A 17,382-nucleotide genomic window follows, 5' to 3' on the forward strand; every position below is an offset into this window, starting at 1 on the left:
TTGGCAGCTGGTGGGAGTTTTCACGCGCGTTGTAATTTCGGGATAGCAAGGCGCGGGTTGTGAAGGCGCCAGTTTTGGGAGCACGATATCTGAATTTTCGGGATATAACAAGACGCGGGTTGAATTTTAGGGACAAGCCTAACGTGTAGTAATATTGTACTTGTACGTACCAAATCAATTCGCACTTCCCTCAACCAAAAAGAAAATGAAAAAAAATAAAACTATTCACACCACACAAAGAGAGAGTCTTGCCCCATTTTACTATACAAATGCTATTCAAAGCTACTCCCTCCTTCCATCTATATAGGGCCTAATGCGTTTTTCGATGCTAACTTTGACCAAATATTAAAGCAATGATATATGACATGCAACTTACACAAAGCACACCGTTAAATTCGTCTCTGAAAGGTTCTTTCAATGATATAATTTTCACATTATGCATGTCATGTACTATTAATCTTGTCAATAGTCAAAGGCGGTCTTAAAAATCTCATTACACCCTATATAGATGGAAGGAGGGAGTATGTATCCATGTTATGTCCGATTAAATTTTTTCGCTTGCTGTATAATGCATGTAACCTACGCATACCAACATTTTAGTGCATTCCAAATGTCTATACTACCGCTACAATTCGAAGTAAATTTGAATTCGTTTCTCTATTTCAATAAGAATCTACAATCATGATTGTTGCCAACTTCAACCATCATAGTTTCCTTGCTATCCGCCAGATATAAATCAGACGGCCTATAATGCAGGATGGCAGGCACACCATCATCAACAACTCCATTTTTTTATAAGAGTAGAGATAAAACATATTAAATGTAGTATACCATGTTCATAACCACACCATGTGTATCACCGTTATATATATTCACACATCCGTCGGTTTGAAACACTATGATAAATTCTTCAAATATCCTAATTCGCTTTTTATAATGAAGTATATATGATCTCTATTCGTCTTTTACACCCACACAACCCTCTTATCTTTGTAGCTAGCGCTAACTTCCTCTTGTGCATGCACACGCCTGCATCCCTCTCACCCTCCCTCAGCATTCTCTAGCTCCATCGTGCAAATTCGTCTTTTCACTTTAGGTCGTTCACCCACGGTGTGTGTAGGCCCCCCAGCTCCTTCTTTACGGCACACATCGATCGATATGCCTCTCTAGCCAGGTGTGCCTAGCACAAACACAAGCTTCCCCTCTTCTCTTGTCATCGTCCATGCCTCACTCCCACCACTCTTTTCATCGTTCTCGTACTCGCACACTCCTCCCCCTCGATATAATATGCCTATCGTACCACCTCCTACATGCATCCCTCTGTCTCTATCCTTCTCCTCGTGCCTCATTTGCTTCTAACACACACATGCATGTATACCGATCGATCTCCCCACATATACCTAGATCGACTTTAACTACCCCCCATCGATTGACGTACCTCACAAGTTATGTCTCTCCTTTCTCTTACAAAGGGCGATTGATCTTCCTATGTAGTTACGTCTGCTTACCACAACCACATCGTCCCCCCCTCATCATTTGTGCATGCCTCCTGACCCGTCTCTCACACGCACATGCACAGACAACAAGCAGCCATCTCCTCTCTTATTGATATTGCGGGCGTGCCCTCCGTTTGTCTAGCAAGCCTATCCCACCATTTGTTAGAAGCAACTCCACAACCACCCCCTCCAACACTCTAGCTCTGTCTCTCTCCCAACCTTATTCATCTCCTGCACATATGCATGGATGCCGATCGATCTCCCTTAATACATGAGGCAGATCGATCTCCTTAATACATGAGGTAGGCCTCTCTCCTCCTCCACACATATACCAGCCATTGTACCTCTATAGTTAATTGGGCCTCCCTCTTCCCCCACCACACACCGATAGTCGAGCGCTGCAGGTAGGTATCCAGGCCACAGAGACAAACTGCACATGTCCCATCTCACGTTCCAGTAGGCCAGCCACTCTATATCTTTGACGTGGGCACACACAAATTCGATGGCACTCTTTATCGATCGCGCGCGCACACACACACATCATCCCTCTCTTCGATTCTATGGACACCTCAAGCCAATGATACCTCCACTCTCTTCTCGTGGATCGCCCCCTCTATATATATGTTATATCCAGGACTCTATTTCACACACATTGCATATGTTAAATTTTTTTGATTGACCCCCCCCCCCACAAAAAAAACTCTCAAGAACCCACACACTATATCTCTCTAGGTTTGTATCTCTCTCACACAAGCCCACGTAGGTGGTGTACGTATACAAGAAGAGAATAGGTGCACCGTGCACGTACTCACGCTTCGTGCCCAGCCACACCCGCGCGGGTACACGGTGGAGCTCATTTCTCCGCAGAAGCTGAATTTGTTTTTGAAACATCAAGTGGCCAGAGACTCGAAAACTTATTTGTCCATTAGTGACTTGTCAGGGCGGTGGATTTTAGTATGTACGATAATGCTGCATCCACCTAAAGTAACAAAAGTTCTTACGTAAACTTCCTAGTAATTCCCTCTTCGTAGGTGCAGCATTACTCCTAACATTTGTAATATTAGTTTGAAACTTGTAATATTGCCGTGTCCTATTCCTCACTCTATGCATTTAAAAACCGAACCGAAAAACCATACCGAAAATAAACTGAACCGAACCAATTTTATGGTTTCTATGGTTTCTGGTTTCGGTATGGTATGAACTTTTCATACCGATTTGAACTTGGTTTTTATGGTATATACCGGAAAACCGAACGGTTAACTGAATAAACCGAAGTAAAAAATAAATTTATATTTCTTGAGATGAACAACCATACAAGTTGTCATTTTTCTTGTACATGAGTCAAATGCACTACTAAGCACGTAATTTTTTCTTGTAACATAGTCATTTTTCTATTTTTAAAATTCTAAGCACGTCCATAACCATCAACAGATGAATCAATGCATGCATATATACTTATATATATAGTCATATACTATTTGTGTAGAATAGTATGTGTTTTGAGTCATAAATTTGCTAATTATTTTTACATCATTTCCAAATTTGCATCAACTTTGGTTTTTATGGTATATACCGAAACCATACCGAAATAATTTGGTATATACCGAAACCGAACCGTATTTTAATTTCATACCATATTTACCGAAGTATTAATACCATACAAACTAAAAAACCGTATAGATCGAACCAGGTAAACCGAATAAACCGAACGCAGAGGGTGACCTATTCCTGCGTTTTCAAAATCCTGCGAATCAAACAGGTCCTGAGTTGGTGATGATGTTGTGCCTCCCATCTTTCACCAATAGCCGTCGGATCTAGATCTGACGCATACAAACCAAGCTTCTCCATTTTTGCAAAAAGATGCCCGCACTTGTTCCCTATCTACAAACAACTCCTTGTCTCTCACAATCAGCCTCATCTCCTCCCCACCACATCTAGGAGTAGAAGGCCGCGGAAAAATCTGGCGCGATGGCTGCCGGAGCCGTCCACCCCCAATCTTGGTGTTCCGTGCAATGCACGGGCATCTACGCACGGGAAATTATGTCGAACAGGGCTAGTTGTAAGCAGGCTAGCTCTACAGCCATGATGATAGTGACTGCAGACGGTGAGGCTGACCATGGTATGCCGAACACGGCGCCTATACTCAGGTGTCATCTCCGGCGCAGGGTCTTGTCACTTCACTGTGAGGAGCAACACGTAATAATTTGACCAACGGATAGTACAGTGCTAGTACTCCTACTACTACATTGGTAGTACTACTGCTAGTACTAGTAGCACCATCGTCTGGATTTAGGAGTACTACCACGTCCATCTGGATTTTAGTATTTGACTCGCAATATCTAGTAATGCATGTCACCAAAAATGTACTACTCCCTCTGTAAATAAATACATGGTGTTTTATTCCTATCGGCGAGAGAACTTATTTTTTTTGCTACTCCTAACTAGAGTACTAATAGGATTACATGCAATGAACTAAACACTGCATGTCATGTTTGGTAGTCTCAAGTCATTGAAAGCATGCACGGCCCACATCTCTCATTGGTTGATATGTCACGAAATAAGAAACAAGGAGGGAGTTAATGCACCTTGCCTTAGTATTTTGGGATTATTTGGTTTTCGTAAGGTGACTTACACAACATTTTTGTTTACATGCATTAACATTTAATAGTTAAATCAAAGGTCAAAACTTGGCGCAAAACGCAACGGGGACCAATAAACCAGTAAACATCAAACTTCTCTCGTTTGGCCCCAACTAGAGGTCTGGTGAGATGACTATATTGCACCGGCACGGAGGGGGACGCAGCTTCATTGACTTACGGCAACTGCCTTTGGGTGAATGACATGTGGCCCCAGGGGGTGGCTGGCACACCTATCATACAGCCAAAGGAAGGTACAGTAGAGGGCCGAGGAGTAGTACGAAATCCTACGCACCTATGCACGCTAACCAAGGGCTGAGTGATCACTCGAATCGCAAGATCAGTTGACTAGAAGCTATGCTAGACCCATGGAGGCGATGAGCGCGAGCATCAGCCGGTTGTGCCAGATGGTCCAAGACGCCGGCCTGCGGCCCGACACGGAGGAACGTCTCCAGGTAGTATTGCTTGAGGCCGCCAGGGCGAGGGGCCGCTTGGACGACAGCTTCGTCTCCATGTTCGACAAGGTCCTCGTCGGTTTCCTCGACAAGTTCACCGTCGTCAAGAAGCTTGCGAACGACTTTGACATAAGCCTCCAGTCGACGCTCCCAGGCTCTGCGATGCCCGCCACCCTCAACGGCCACTATGGTAACAACCTCTTCGACGCACTGGTGGCCCTGCGACTGCCCGCCGTCACGCCGGAGAATGTCCACCTCGAGGTCGCGCTCGCTGCGTAGCGCCTGGCGTAGCAAGACACCATCGACATAATCACCCACGTCTATGCGCAAATCGTCCACAAGGACTACTACATGCAAGAGGAGGACGATAGGATGCTGGCCTTCTTGGAGCGCAGGGCAACCTTGGACGACACTGTTCAGAAGCACGTTGAGCTCGCCGCCAACGCCGCTGCTCCTCACACGTCGGTTGGTGACCCGGCGCACTAGGGCGTGAGGATGTCGTTGAACGTTGATGGATCCGTATGTATTTTTATCTTTCCGTCAAATCCATGTAGTAGTATATGATACTACAGTAATTATCTTGTCGGATGGCTGAGAAAATAGGAGGGAGAAGAGATGGCTGTTGCACGGACTCCAAGAAAATTGGTGTCGGATGGGACTTGTGTGGGTGGCGTGTGCCGTACTGCTAGATGTGTAAGTAGAACAAATTTCCTGCAGTCCGTGCTCAGCCCTCCTCTATCTCTCTTCTCAGCCAGCCAGCGGACGCGCGGAGCCCATCGTCTGTTTGCTCACATGCGGCCCCACATGTCAGTGAAAACGCAAGAGGACCCACTGAACCTGCACATCTTTCACCTCGACGTGCTGGTGATGAAAAACAAATCCAATAAAGATCTTCGGTGGCCGCTTTTGGAGTTACTGAAGAGCATTAAGATTCTATTTACAGTTTAACCCAAGATGCACATCTTGTGGCTTCAACTACCACTCTATTTTCTTTCATGACACGACCTGGATGCTGGATGTCCCACGTGTCGGCAAAAGGAGGAAGAACCCGACCAAATCTTCGGTTCTACTATCGGATGAGATTAGTGCACTTGTTGATACTCCTACTAGAATAGAGGCTAGACATGAGACTAGATGCGAGGAAGCAACGTCTACTTCTTTACACTCGAAGAAGAAAGAAGCATGCAAGATCGAGCCTCCGTAGATCAACAATGAATGCATCGAGAAGGCACTAATCCAACTTACAGGAGTAGTAAAATGTATTCTTGTGCTTCTTGTTTTCTTTGGTCTTGCTTTTCTAGTCAAAATTATCGTTGGAGTTCATGCAAAACGGAGGTCCGTTTGGGGTCTGATACGCCTCCAACGTATCTATAATTTTTGATTGCTCCATGCTATATTATCTACTGTTTTGGGCAATATTGGGCTTTATTTTCCACTTTTATATTACTTTTGGGACTAACCTATTAACCGGAGGCCCAGCCCAGATTTGCTGTTTTATGCCTATTTCAGTGTTTCGAAGAAAAGGAATTTCAGACGGAGTCAAAACGGAACGAAATCAACTGGAGAAGTTATTTTTGGAAGGAAACACACCTGATGGACTTGGACCCCACGTTAGGGGAGACACGAGGTGCTCACGAGGGTGGTGCCCCCCCTAGGGAGCGCCCCCTGTCTCGTGGGGCCCCTGTGGCTCCTCCGATGTCCTCCCTGCACCCATATATACCCACGTGACCTAAAACTTCCAGAACGCAACATAGATCAGGAGTTCCGCCGCCAGAAGGCTCCGTAGCCACCAAAAACCAATCTAGACCCGTTCCGGCACCCTGCTGGAGGGGGCAATCCTTCTCCGGTGGCCATCTTCTGTTGGAAATATGCCCTAGAGGCAATAATAAAAGCATTATTATTATATTTCCTTGTTCATGATAATTGTCTTTATTCATGCTATAATTGTGTTATCCGGAAATCGTAATACATGTGTGAATACTTAGACACCAACATGTCCCTAGTAAGCCTCTAGTTGACTAGCTCGTTGATCAACAGATAGTCATGGTTTCCTGACTATGGACATTGGATGTCATTGATAACGAGATCACATCATTAGGAGAATGATGTGATGGACAAGACCCAATCCTAAACATAGGACAAGATCGTATAGTTCGTTTGCTAGAGTTTTCCAATGTCAAGTATTTTTTCCTTAGACCATGAGATCGTGTAACTCCCGGATACCGTAGGAGTGCTTTGGGTGTACCAAACGTCACAACGTAACTGGGTGACTATAAAGGTATACTACGGGTATCTCCGAAAGTGTCTGTTGGGTTGACACGGATCAAGACTGGGATTTGTCACTCCGTATGACGGAGAGGTATCACTGGGACCACTCGGTAATGCATCATCATTATGAGCTCAAAGTGACCAAGTGTCTGGTCACGGGATCATGCATTACGGTACGAGTAAAGTGACTTGCCGGTAACGAGATTGAACAAGGTATTGGGATACCAACGATCGAATCTCGAGCAAGTAGCATACCGATTGACGAAGGGAATTGTATACGGGGTTGCTTGAATCCTCAACATCGTGGTTCATCCGATGAGATCATCGAGGAGCATGTGGGAGCCAACATGGGTATCCAGATCCCGCTGTTGGTTATTGACCGGAGAGCGATCTCGGTCATGTCTACATGTCTCCCGAACCCGTAGGGTCTACACACTTAAGGTTCGGTGACGCTAGGGTTGTAGGGATATGTATATGCAGTAACCCGAATGTTGTTTGGAGTCCCGGATGAGATCCCGGACGTCACGAGGAGTTCCGGAATGGTCCGGAGGTAAAGAATTATATATAGGAAGTGCTATTTCGGCCGTCGGGACAAGTTTCGGGGTCACCGGTATTGTACGAAGACCACCGGAAGGGTCCCGGGGGTCCACCGGGTGGGGCCACCTAACCCGGAGGGCCCCATGGGCTGAAGTGGGAAGGGATCCAGCCCAAGGTGGGCTGGGGCACCACTTCCCCTAGGGCCCATGCGCCTAGGGTGGGGGAAACCCTAAAGGGGGGGGCGCCCCCTTGCTTGGGGGGCAAGCCCCCCACCCCTTGTCCGCCGCCCCCTAGGAGATTGCATCTCCTAGGGCCGGCGCCCCCCTAGGCCCCCCTATATATAGTGGGGGGGATGGAGGACCTCTTACCTTTGCCTTTGGTGCCTCCCTCTCCGTCTCCAACACATCCTCCTCCTCCATAGAGCTTGGCGAAGCCCTGCCGGAGTACTGCAGCTCCATCACCACCACGCCGTCGTGCTGCTGCTGGAGCCATCTTCCTCAAACCTCTCCTTCCCCTTACTGGATCAAGAAGGAGGAGACGTTATGCTGACCGTACGTGTGTTGAACGCGGAGGTGCCGTCCGTTCGGCGCTAGGATCTCCGGTGATTTGGATCACGCCGAGTACGACTTCCTCATCCCCGTTCTTTGAACGCTTCCACGCGTGATCTACAAAGGTATGTAGATGCAATCCAATCACTCGTTGCTAGATGAACTCCTAGATGGATCTTGGTGAAACCGTAGGAATTTTTTTGTTTTTCTGCAACGTTAACCAACAGTGGCATCATGAGCTTGGTCTATGCGTAGTTCTCTTTGCACGAGTAGAACACAATTTGTTGTGGGCGTAGATGTTGTCAACTTTCTTGCCGCTACTAGTCTTATCTTGCTTCAGCGGTATTGTGGGATGAAGCGACCCGGACCAACCTTACACGTACGCTTACGTGAGACCGGTTCCACCGACTAACATGCACAAGTTGCATAAGGTGGCTGGCGGGTGTCTGTCTCTCCCACTTTACTTGGAGCGGATTTGATGAAAAGGGTCCTTATGAAGGATAAATAGAAGTTGACAAATCACGTTGTGGCTTTCACATAGGTAAGAAAACGTTCTTGCTAGAACCCTATTGCAGCCACATAAAACTTGCAACAACAATTAGAGGACGTCTAACTTGTTTTTGCAGCAAGTGTTCTGTGATGTGATATGGCCAAAGTTGTGATGAATGATGAATGATATATATGTGATGTATGAGATGTTCATGCTGTTGTAATAGGAATCACGACTTGCATGTCGATGAGTATGACAACCGGCAGGAGCCATAGGAGTTGTCTTTATTTTTTGTATGACCTGCGTGTCATTGAGAAACGCCATGTAAATTACTTTACTTTATTGCTAAACGCGTTAGCCGTAGTAGTAGAAGTAATAGTTGGCGAGAAACTTCATGGAGACACGATGATGGAGATCATGATGATGGAGATCATGGTGTCATGCCGGTGACAAGATGATCATGGAGCCCCAAGATGGAGATCAAAGGAGCTATGTGATATTGGCCATATCATGTCACTATTATTATTTGATTGCATGTGATGTTTATCATGTTTCTGCATCTTGTTTACTTAGAACGACGGTAGTAAATAAGATGATCCCTCATAATAATTTCAAGAAAGTGTTCCCCCTAACTGTGCACCATTGCGACAGTTCGTTGTTTCGAAGCACCACGTGATGATCGGGTGTTAGATTCCAACGTTCACATACAACGGGTGTAAGACAGATTTACACATGCAAACACTTAGGTTGACTTGACGAGCCTAGCATGTACAGACATGGCCTCGGAACACAGAAGACCGAAAGGTCGAGCATGAGTCGTATAGAAGATACGATCAACATGAAGATGTTCACCGATGTTGACTAGTCCGTCTCACGTGATATCGGACACAACCTAGTTAACTCGGATCATGTTATACTTAGATTACTGGAGGGATGTCTATCTAAGTGGGAGTTCATTGAATAATTTGATTAGATGAACTTAATTATCATGAACTTAGTCTAAATTTTTTACAATACGTCTTGTAGATCAAATGGCCAACGTAGTCCTCAACTTCAACGCATTCCTAGTGAAAACCAAGCTGAAAGACGATGGCAGCAACTACACGGACTGGGTCCGAAACCTGAGGATCATCCTCATAGCTGACAAGAAAGATTATTTCCTACAAGCACCGCTAGGTGACGCACCTGTTCTCCCTGCAGAACAAGACGTTATGAATGCTTGGCAGGCACGTACCGATGACTACTCCCTCGTTCAGTGCGGCATGCTTTACAGCTTAGAGCCGGGGCTCCAAAAGCGTTTTGAGAGACACGGAGCATATGAGATGTTCGAAGAGCTGAAAATGGTTTTCCAAGCTCATGCTCGGGTCAAGAGATATCAAGTATCCGACAAGTTCTTCAGCTGTAAGATGGAGGAAAACAGTTCTGTCAGTGAGCACATACTCACTATGTTTGGGTTGCATAACCACTTGACTCAGCTGGGAGTCAATCTCCCGGATGATGTGGTCATTGACAGAATCCTTCAGTCGCTTCCACCGAGCTACAAGAGCTTTGTGATGAACTTCAATATGCAGGGGATGGAAAAGACCATTCCTGAAGTATTTGCAATGCTGAAATCAGCAGAGGTAGAAGTCAAAAAGGAACATCAAGTGTTGATGGTGAATAAAACCACTAAGTTCAAAAAGGGCAAGGGTAAGAAAGCCTTCAAGAAGGACGGCAAGGGAGTTGCCGCGCCCGGCAAGCAAGCTGCCGGGAAGAAGCCAAAGAATGGACCCAAGCCCGAGACTGAGTGCTTTTATTGCAAGGGAAGTGGTCACTGGAAGCGGAACTGCCCCAAATACTTAGCGGACAAGAAAGCCGGCATCACGAAAGGTATATGTGATATACATGTAATTGATGTGTACCTTAACAGTACTCGTAGTAGCTCCTGGGTATTTGATACCGGTGCGGTTGCTCACATTTGTAACTCAAAACAGGAGCTGCGGAATAAGCGGAGACTGGCGAAGGACGAGGTGACGATGCGCGTCGGGAATGGTTCCAAGGTCAATGTGATCGCCGTCGGCACGCTACCTCTACATTTACCTTCGGGATTAGTTTTAAACCTTAATAATTGTTATTTAGTGCCAGCTTTGAGCATGAACATTGTATCAGGATCTCGTTTAATTCGAGATGGCTACTCATTTAAATCCGAGAATAATGGTTGTTCTATTTATATGAGAGATATTTTTTATGGTCATGCTCCGATGGTGAATGGTTTATTCTTAATGAATCTCGAGCGTAATGCTACAGATGTTCATAGTGTGAGTACCAAAAGATGTAAGATTGATAATGATAGTCCCACATACTTGTGGCACTGCCGCCTTGGTCACATAGGTGTCAAACGCATGAAGAAGCTCCATGCTGATGGACTTTTAGAGTCTCTTGATTACGAATCATTTGACACATGCGAACCATGCCTCATGGGTAATATGACCAAGACTCCGTTCTCAGGAACAATGGAGCGAGCAACCAACTTATTGGAAATCATACATACTGATGTGTGCGGTCCAATGAGTGTTGAGGCTCGCTGTGGCTATCGTTATGTTCTCACCCTCATTGATGACTTGAGTAGATATGGGTATGTCTACTTAATGAAACACAAGTCTGAGACCTTTGAAAAGTTAAAGGAATTTCAGAGTGAGGTTGAGAATCAACGTGACAGGAAAATCAAGTTCCTGCGATCAGATCGTGGAGGAGAATACTTGAGTCACGATTTTGGCACACACTTAAGAAAATGTGGAATAGTTTCACAACTCACGCCGCCTGGAACACCTCAGCGTAATGGTGTGTCCGAACGTCGTAATCGCACTCTATTAGATATGGTGCGATCTATGATGTCTCTTACCGATTTACCGCTATCTTTTTGGGGCTATGCTTTAGAGACTGCCGCATTCACTTTAAATAGGGCTCCGTCGAAATCCGTTGAGACGACACCGTATGAATTATGGTTTGGGAAGAAACCTAAGCTGTCATTTCTAAAAGTTTGGGGATGCGATGCTTATGTCAAGAAACTTCAACCTGAAAAGCTCGAACCCAAGTCGGAAAAATGCGTCTTCATAGGATACCCTAAAGAAACTATTGGGTATACCTTCTACCTCAGATCCGAAGGCAAGATCTTTGTTGCCAAGAATAGATCCTTTCTAGAGAAAGAGTTTCTCTCGAAAGAAGTAAGTGGGAGGAAAGTAGAACTTGATGAAGTATTACCTCTTGAACCGGAAAATGGCGCAACTCAAGAAAATGTTCCTGAGGTGCCTGCACCGACTAGAGAGGAAGTTAATGATGATGATCATGAAACTTCAGATCAAGTTGCTACAGAACTTCGTAGGTCCACAAGGACACGTTCCGCACCAGAGTGGTACGGCAACCCTGTCTTGGAAATCATGTTGTTAGACAACGGTGAACCTTCGAACTATGAAGAAGCGATGGCGGGCCCGGATTCCGACAAATGGCTAGAAGCCATGAAATCCGAGATAGGATCCATGTATGAAAACGAAGTATGGACTTTGACTGACTTGCCTGTTGAGCGGCGAGCCATAGAAAATAAATGGATCTTTAAGAAGAAGACAGACGCGGATGGTAATGTGACCATCTATAAAGCTCGGCTTGTCGCTAAGGGTTATCGACAAGTTCAAGGGGTTGACTACGATGAGACTTTCTCACCGGTAGCGAAGCTAAAGTCCGTCCGAATCATGTTAGCAATTGCCGCATTCTATGATTATGAGATATGGCAAATGGACGTCAAAACGGCATTCCTTAATGGTTTCCTTAAGGAAGAATTGTATATGATGCAGCCGGAAGGTTTTGTCGATCCTAAGAATGCTGACAAGGTGTGCAAGCTCCAACGCTTGATTTATGGGCTGGTGCAAGCATCTCGGAGTTGGAACATTCGCTTTGATGAGATGATCAAAGCGTTTGGGTTTACGCAGACTTATGGAGAAGCCTGCATTTACAAGAAAGTGAGTGGGAGCTCTGTAGCATTTCTCATATTATATGTAGATGACATACTTTTGATGGGAAATGATATAGAGCTTTTGGACAGCATTAAGGCCTACTTGAATAAGAGTTTTTCAATGAAGGACCTTGGAGAAGCTGCATATATATTAGGCATCAAGATCTACAGAGATAGATCAAGACGCCTCATAGGTCTTTCACAAAGCACATACCTTGATAAGATATTGAAGAAGTTCAATATGGACCAGTCTAAGAAGGGGTTCTTGCCTGCGTTGCAAGGTGTGAAATTGAGCTCAGCTCAATGTCCGACCACGGCAGAAGATATAGAAGAGATGAGTGTCATCCCCTATGCCTCAGCCATAGGTTCTATTATGTATGCCATGCTGTGTACCAGACCTGATGTAAACCTTGCCGTAAGTTTGGTAGGAAGGTACCAAAGTAATCCCGGCAAGGAACACCGGACAGCGGTCAAGAATATCCTGAAGTACCTGAAAAGGACTAAGGAAATGTTTCTCGTTTATGGAGGTGACGAAGAGCTCGTCGTAAAATGTTACGTCGACGCTAGCTTCGACACAGATCTGGATGACTCTAAGTCACAAACCGGATACGTGCATATTTTGAATGGTGGGGCAGTAAGCTGGTGCAGTTGCAAGCAGAGCGTCATGGCGGGATCTACATGTGAAGCGGAGTACATGGCAGCCTCGGAGGCAGCACATGAAGCAATTTGGGTGAAGGAGTTCATCACCGACCTAGGAGTCATACCCAATGCGTCGGGGCCAATCAAACTCTTCTGTGACAACACTGGAGCTATTGCACTTGCCAAGGAGCCCAGGTTTCACAAGAAGACCAAGCACATCAAGCGTCGCTTCAACTCCATTCGTGAAAATGTTCAAGATGGAGACATAGATATTTGTAAAGTACATACGGACCTGAATGTAGCAGATCCGTTGACTAAACCTCTCCCTAGAGCAAAACATGATCAACACCAGAATTCCATGGGTGTTCGATTCATCATAATGTAACTAGATTATTGACTCTAGTGCAAGTGGGAGACTGTTGGAAATATGCCCTAGAGGCAATAATAAAAGCATTATTATTATATTTCCTTGTTCATGATAATTGTCTTTATTCATGCTATAATTGTGTTATCCGGAAATCGTAATACATGTGTGAATACTTAGACACCAACATTTCCCTAGTAAGCCTCTAGTTGACTAGCTCGTTGATCAACAGATAGTCATGGTTTCCTGACTATGGACATTGGATGTCATTGATAACGAGATCACATCATTAGGAGAATGATGTGATGGACAAGACCCAATCCTAAACATAGGACAAGATCGTATAGTTCGTTTGCTAGAGGTTTTCCAATGTCAAGTATCTTTTCCTTAGACCATGAGATCGTGTAACTCCCGGATACCGTAGGAGTGCTTTGGGTGTACCAAACGTCACAACGTAACTGGGTGACTATAAAGGTATACTACGGGTATCTCCGAAAGTGTCTGTTGGGTTGACACGGATCAAGACTGGGATTTGTCACTCCGTATGACGGAGAGGTATCACAGGGCCCACTCGATAATGCATCATCATAATGAGATCAAAGTGACCAAGTGTCTGGTCACGGGATCATGCATTACAGTACGAGTAAAGTGACTTGCCGGTAAACGAGATTGAACAAGGTATTGGGATACCAACGATCGAATCTCGAGCAAGTAGCATACCGATTGACGAAGGGAATTGTATACGGGGTTGCTTGAATCCTCAACATCGTGGTTCATCCGATGAGATCATCGATGGAGCATGTGGGAGCCAACATGGGTATCCAGATCCCGCTGTTGGTTATTGACCGGAGAGCGATCTCGGTCATGTCTACATGTCTCCCGAACCCGTAGGGTCTACACACTTAAGGTTCGGTGACGCTAGGGTTGTAGGGATATGTATATGCAGTAACCCGAATGTTGTTCGGAGTCCCGGATGAGATCCGGACGTCACGAGGAGTTCCGGAATGGTCCGGAGGTAAAGAATTATATATAGGAAGTGCTATTTCGGCCATCGGGACAAGTTTCGGGGTCACCGGTATTGTACCGGGACCACCGGAAGGGTCCCGGGGGTCCACCGGGTGGGGCCACCTATCCCGGAGGGCCCCATGGGCTGAAGTGGGAAGGGATCCAGCCCAAAGTGGGCTGGGGCGCCACTTCCCCTAGGGCCCATGCGCCTAGGGTGGGGGAAACCCTAAAGGGGGGGCGCCCCCTTGCTTGGGGGGCAAGCCCCCCACCCCTTGGCCGCCGCCCCCTAGGAGATTGCATCTCCTAGGGCCGGCCCCCTAGGCCCCCCTATATATAGTGGGGGGGATGGAGGACCTCTTACCTTTGCCTTTGGTGCCTCCCTCTCCCTCTCCAACACATCCTCCTCCTCCATAGAGCTTGGCGAAGCCCTGCCGGAGTACTGCAGCTCCATCACCACCACGCCGTCGTGCTGCTGCTGGAGCCATCTTCCTCAACCTCTCCTTCCCCCTTGCTGGATCAAGAAGGAGGAGACGTTACGCTGACCGTACGTGTGTTGAACGCGGAGGTGCCGTCCGTTCGGCGCTAGGATCTCCGGTGATTTGGATCACGTCGAGTACGACTTCCTCATCCCCGTTCTTTGAACGCTTCCGCGCGTGATCTACAAAGGTATGTAGATGCAATCCAATCACTCGTTGCTAGATGAACTCCTAGATGGATCTTGGTAAACCGTTGAAGTGCAACGAACAAGTCATCCTCTCCATGACGAGGAGGGAGTAGTTCTCCCTCGGGGCTGAGGGTATGTACCAGTAGCTATGTGTTTGATCTCTCTCTCTCTCTGGTGTTCTTGAGGTGATACGATCTTGATGTATCGCGAGCTTTGCTATTATATTTGGATCCTATGATGTTTCTTCCCCCTCTACTCTCTTGTAATGGATTGAGTTTCCCCTTAGAAGTTATCTTATCGGATTGAGTCTTTAAAGATTTGAGAACACTTGATGTATGTCCATGGATATCTGTGGTGATAATGGGATATCACGTGATTCCACTTGATGTATGTTTTGGTGACCAACTTGCGGGTTCATGAATCTATGCATAGGGGTTGGCACACGTTTTCGTCGTGATTCTCCGGTAGAAACTTTGGGGCACTCTTTGAGGTCCTTTGTGTTGGTTGAATAGATGAATCTGAGATTGTGTGATGCATATCGTATAATCATACCCACGGATACTTGAGGTGACATTGGAGTATCTAGGTGACATTAGGGTTTTGGTTGATTTGTGTCTTAAGGTTTTATTCTAGTACGAACTCTAGGGCTGTTTGTGACACTTATAGGAATAGCCCAACGGATTGATTGGAAAGAATAACTTTGAGGTGGTTTCGTACCCTACCATAATATCTTCGTTCGTTCTCTGCTATTAGTGACTTTGGAGTGACTCTTTGTTGCATGTTGAGGGATAGTTATGTGATTCAATTATGTTAGTATTGTTGAGGGAACTTACACTAGCGAAAGTATGAACCCTAGGCCTTGTTTCAACACATTGCAATACTGTTTGCGCTCACTTTTATCACTTGCTACCTTGCTGTTTTTATTATTTCAGATTACAAAAACTATTATATACTATCCATATACCACTTGTATCACCATCTCTTCGCCGAACTAGTGCACCTATACAATTTACCATTGTATTGGGTGTGTTGGGGACACAAGAGAATCTTTGTTATTTGGTTGCAGGGTTGCTTGAGAGAGACCATCTTCATCCTACGCCTCCTACGGATTGATAAACCTTAGGTCATCCACTTGAGGGAAATTTGCTACTGTCCTACAAACTTCTGCACTTGGAGGCCCAACAACGTCTACAAGAAGAAGGTTGTGTAGTAGACATCAAGCTCTTTTCTGGTGCCGTTGCCAGGGAGGTGAGTGCTTGAAGGTATATCTTTAGATCTTGCAATCGAGTCTTTTAGTTTCTGGTTTTATCACTAGTTTAGTTTATAAAAGAAAACTATAAAAAAATGGAATTGAGTTTGTCTCATACGCTTCACCTTTTTAATATCTTTCGTAAGTATGATGGAAAGGAAAATTGTGCTCAAATGCTAGAAGAAGAATTACATAGAATGCTTGGCATAAAATATGTGAATGATGATCATGATTGTTGTGTTGTTAATATGAACTCCTTGAATATCCATGATGCTAATGATATGCAAAGCCACAAGCTTGGGGAAGCTATGTTTGATGAAGATGATATTTTTTGTCCCCCAAGCTTTGATGAGCAAATTTATTATGATGAAAGCATGCATCCTATTTATGATGATTATATTGATGAAAGTGGATTTGGAGAGGTCATGACTTTATTTTGTGATGAATCCACTATTTTGAAAGAGGTTCCAATTGATTATGAGAACAAAGTTGCTATCTATGATGATTATTGTGGTGACTTGTATCCTATAAAGAATAATGATATCCATGAAACTTGTCATCATGATTTTAGTTTTCAATTGGATTATGCCTCACATGATAATTATTTTGTTGAGCTTGCTCCCACTACTATTCATGAGAAGAAATTTGCTTGTGTGGAGAGTAGTAAATTTTCTATGTTTGTAGATCATGAAAAGAATGCTTTAGGTGCTGGTTATATTTTTGAATTCATTCATGATGCTACTGAAAATTATTATGAGGGATGAATATATGCTTGTAGGAATTGCAATAATATCAAGTTTCCTCTCTATGTGCTTAAAATTTTGAAGTTATGCTTGTTTTACCTTCCTATGCAAGTTGATCCTTGTTCCCACAAGTTGTTTGCTCACAAAATCCCTGTGCATAGGAAGCATGTTAGACTTAAATGTTCTAGTCATATTCTTCAAGATGCTCTCTTTATGTTACAATTCCTATCTTTTATGTGAGCATCGTTGAAATCACCGTGCCTTGCTAGGGGCGTTAAACGATAGCGCTTGTTGGGAGGCAAC

The sequence above is a fragment of the Triticum urartu genome, chromosome 6, assembly GCF_003073215.2.
Source record: "Triticum urartu cultivar G1812 chromosome 6, Tu2.1, whole genome shotgun sequence".
Lineage (NCBI taxonomy): Eukaryota > Viridiplantae > Streptophyta > Magnoliopsida > Poales > Poaceae > Triticum > Triticum urartu.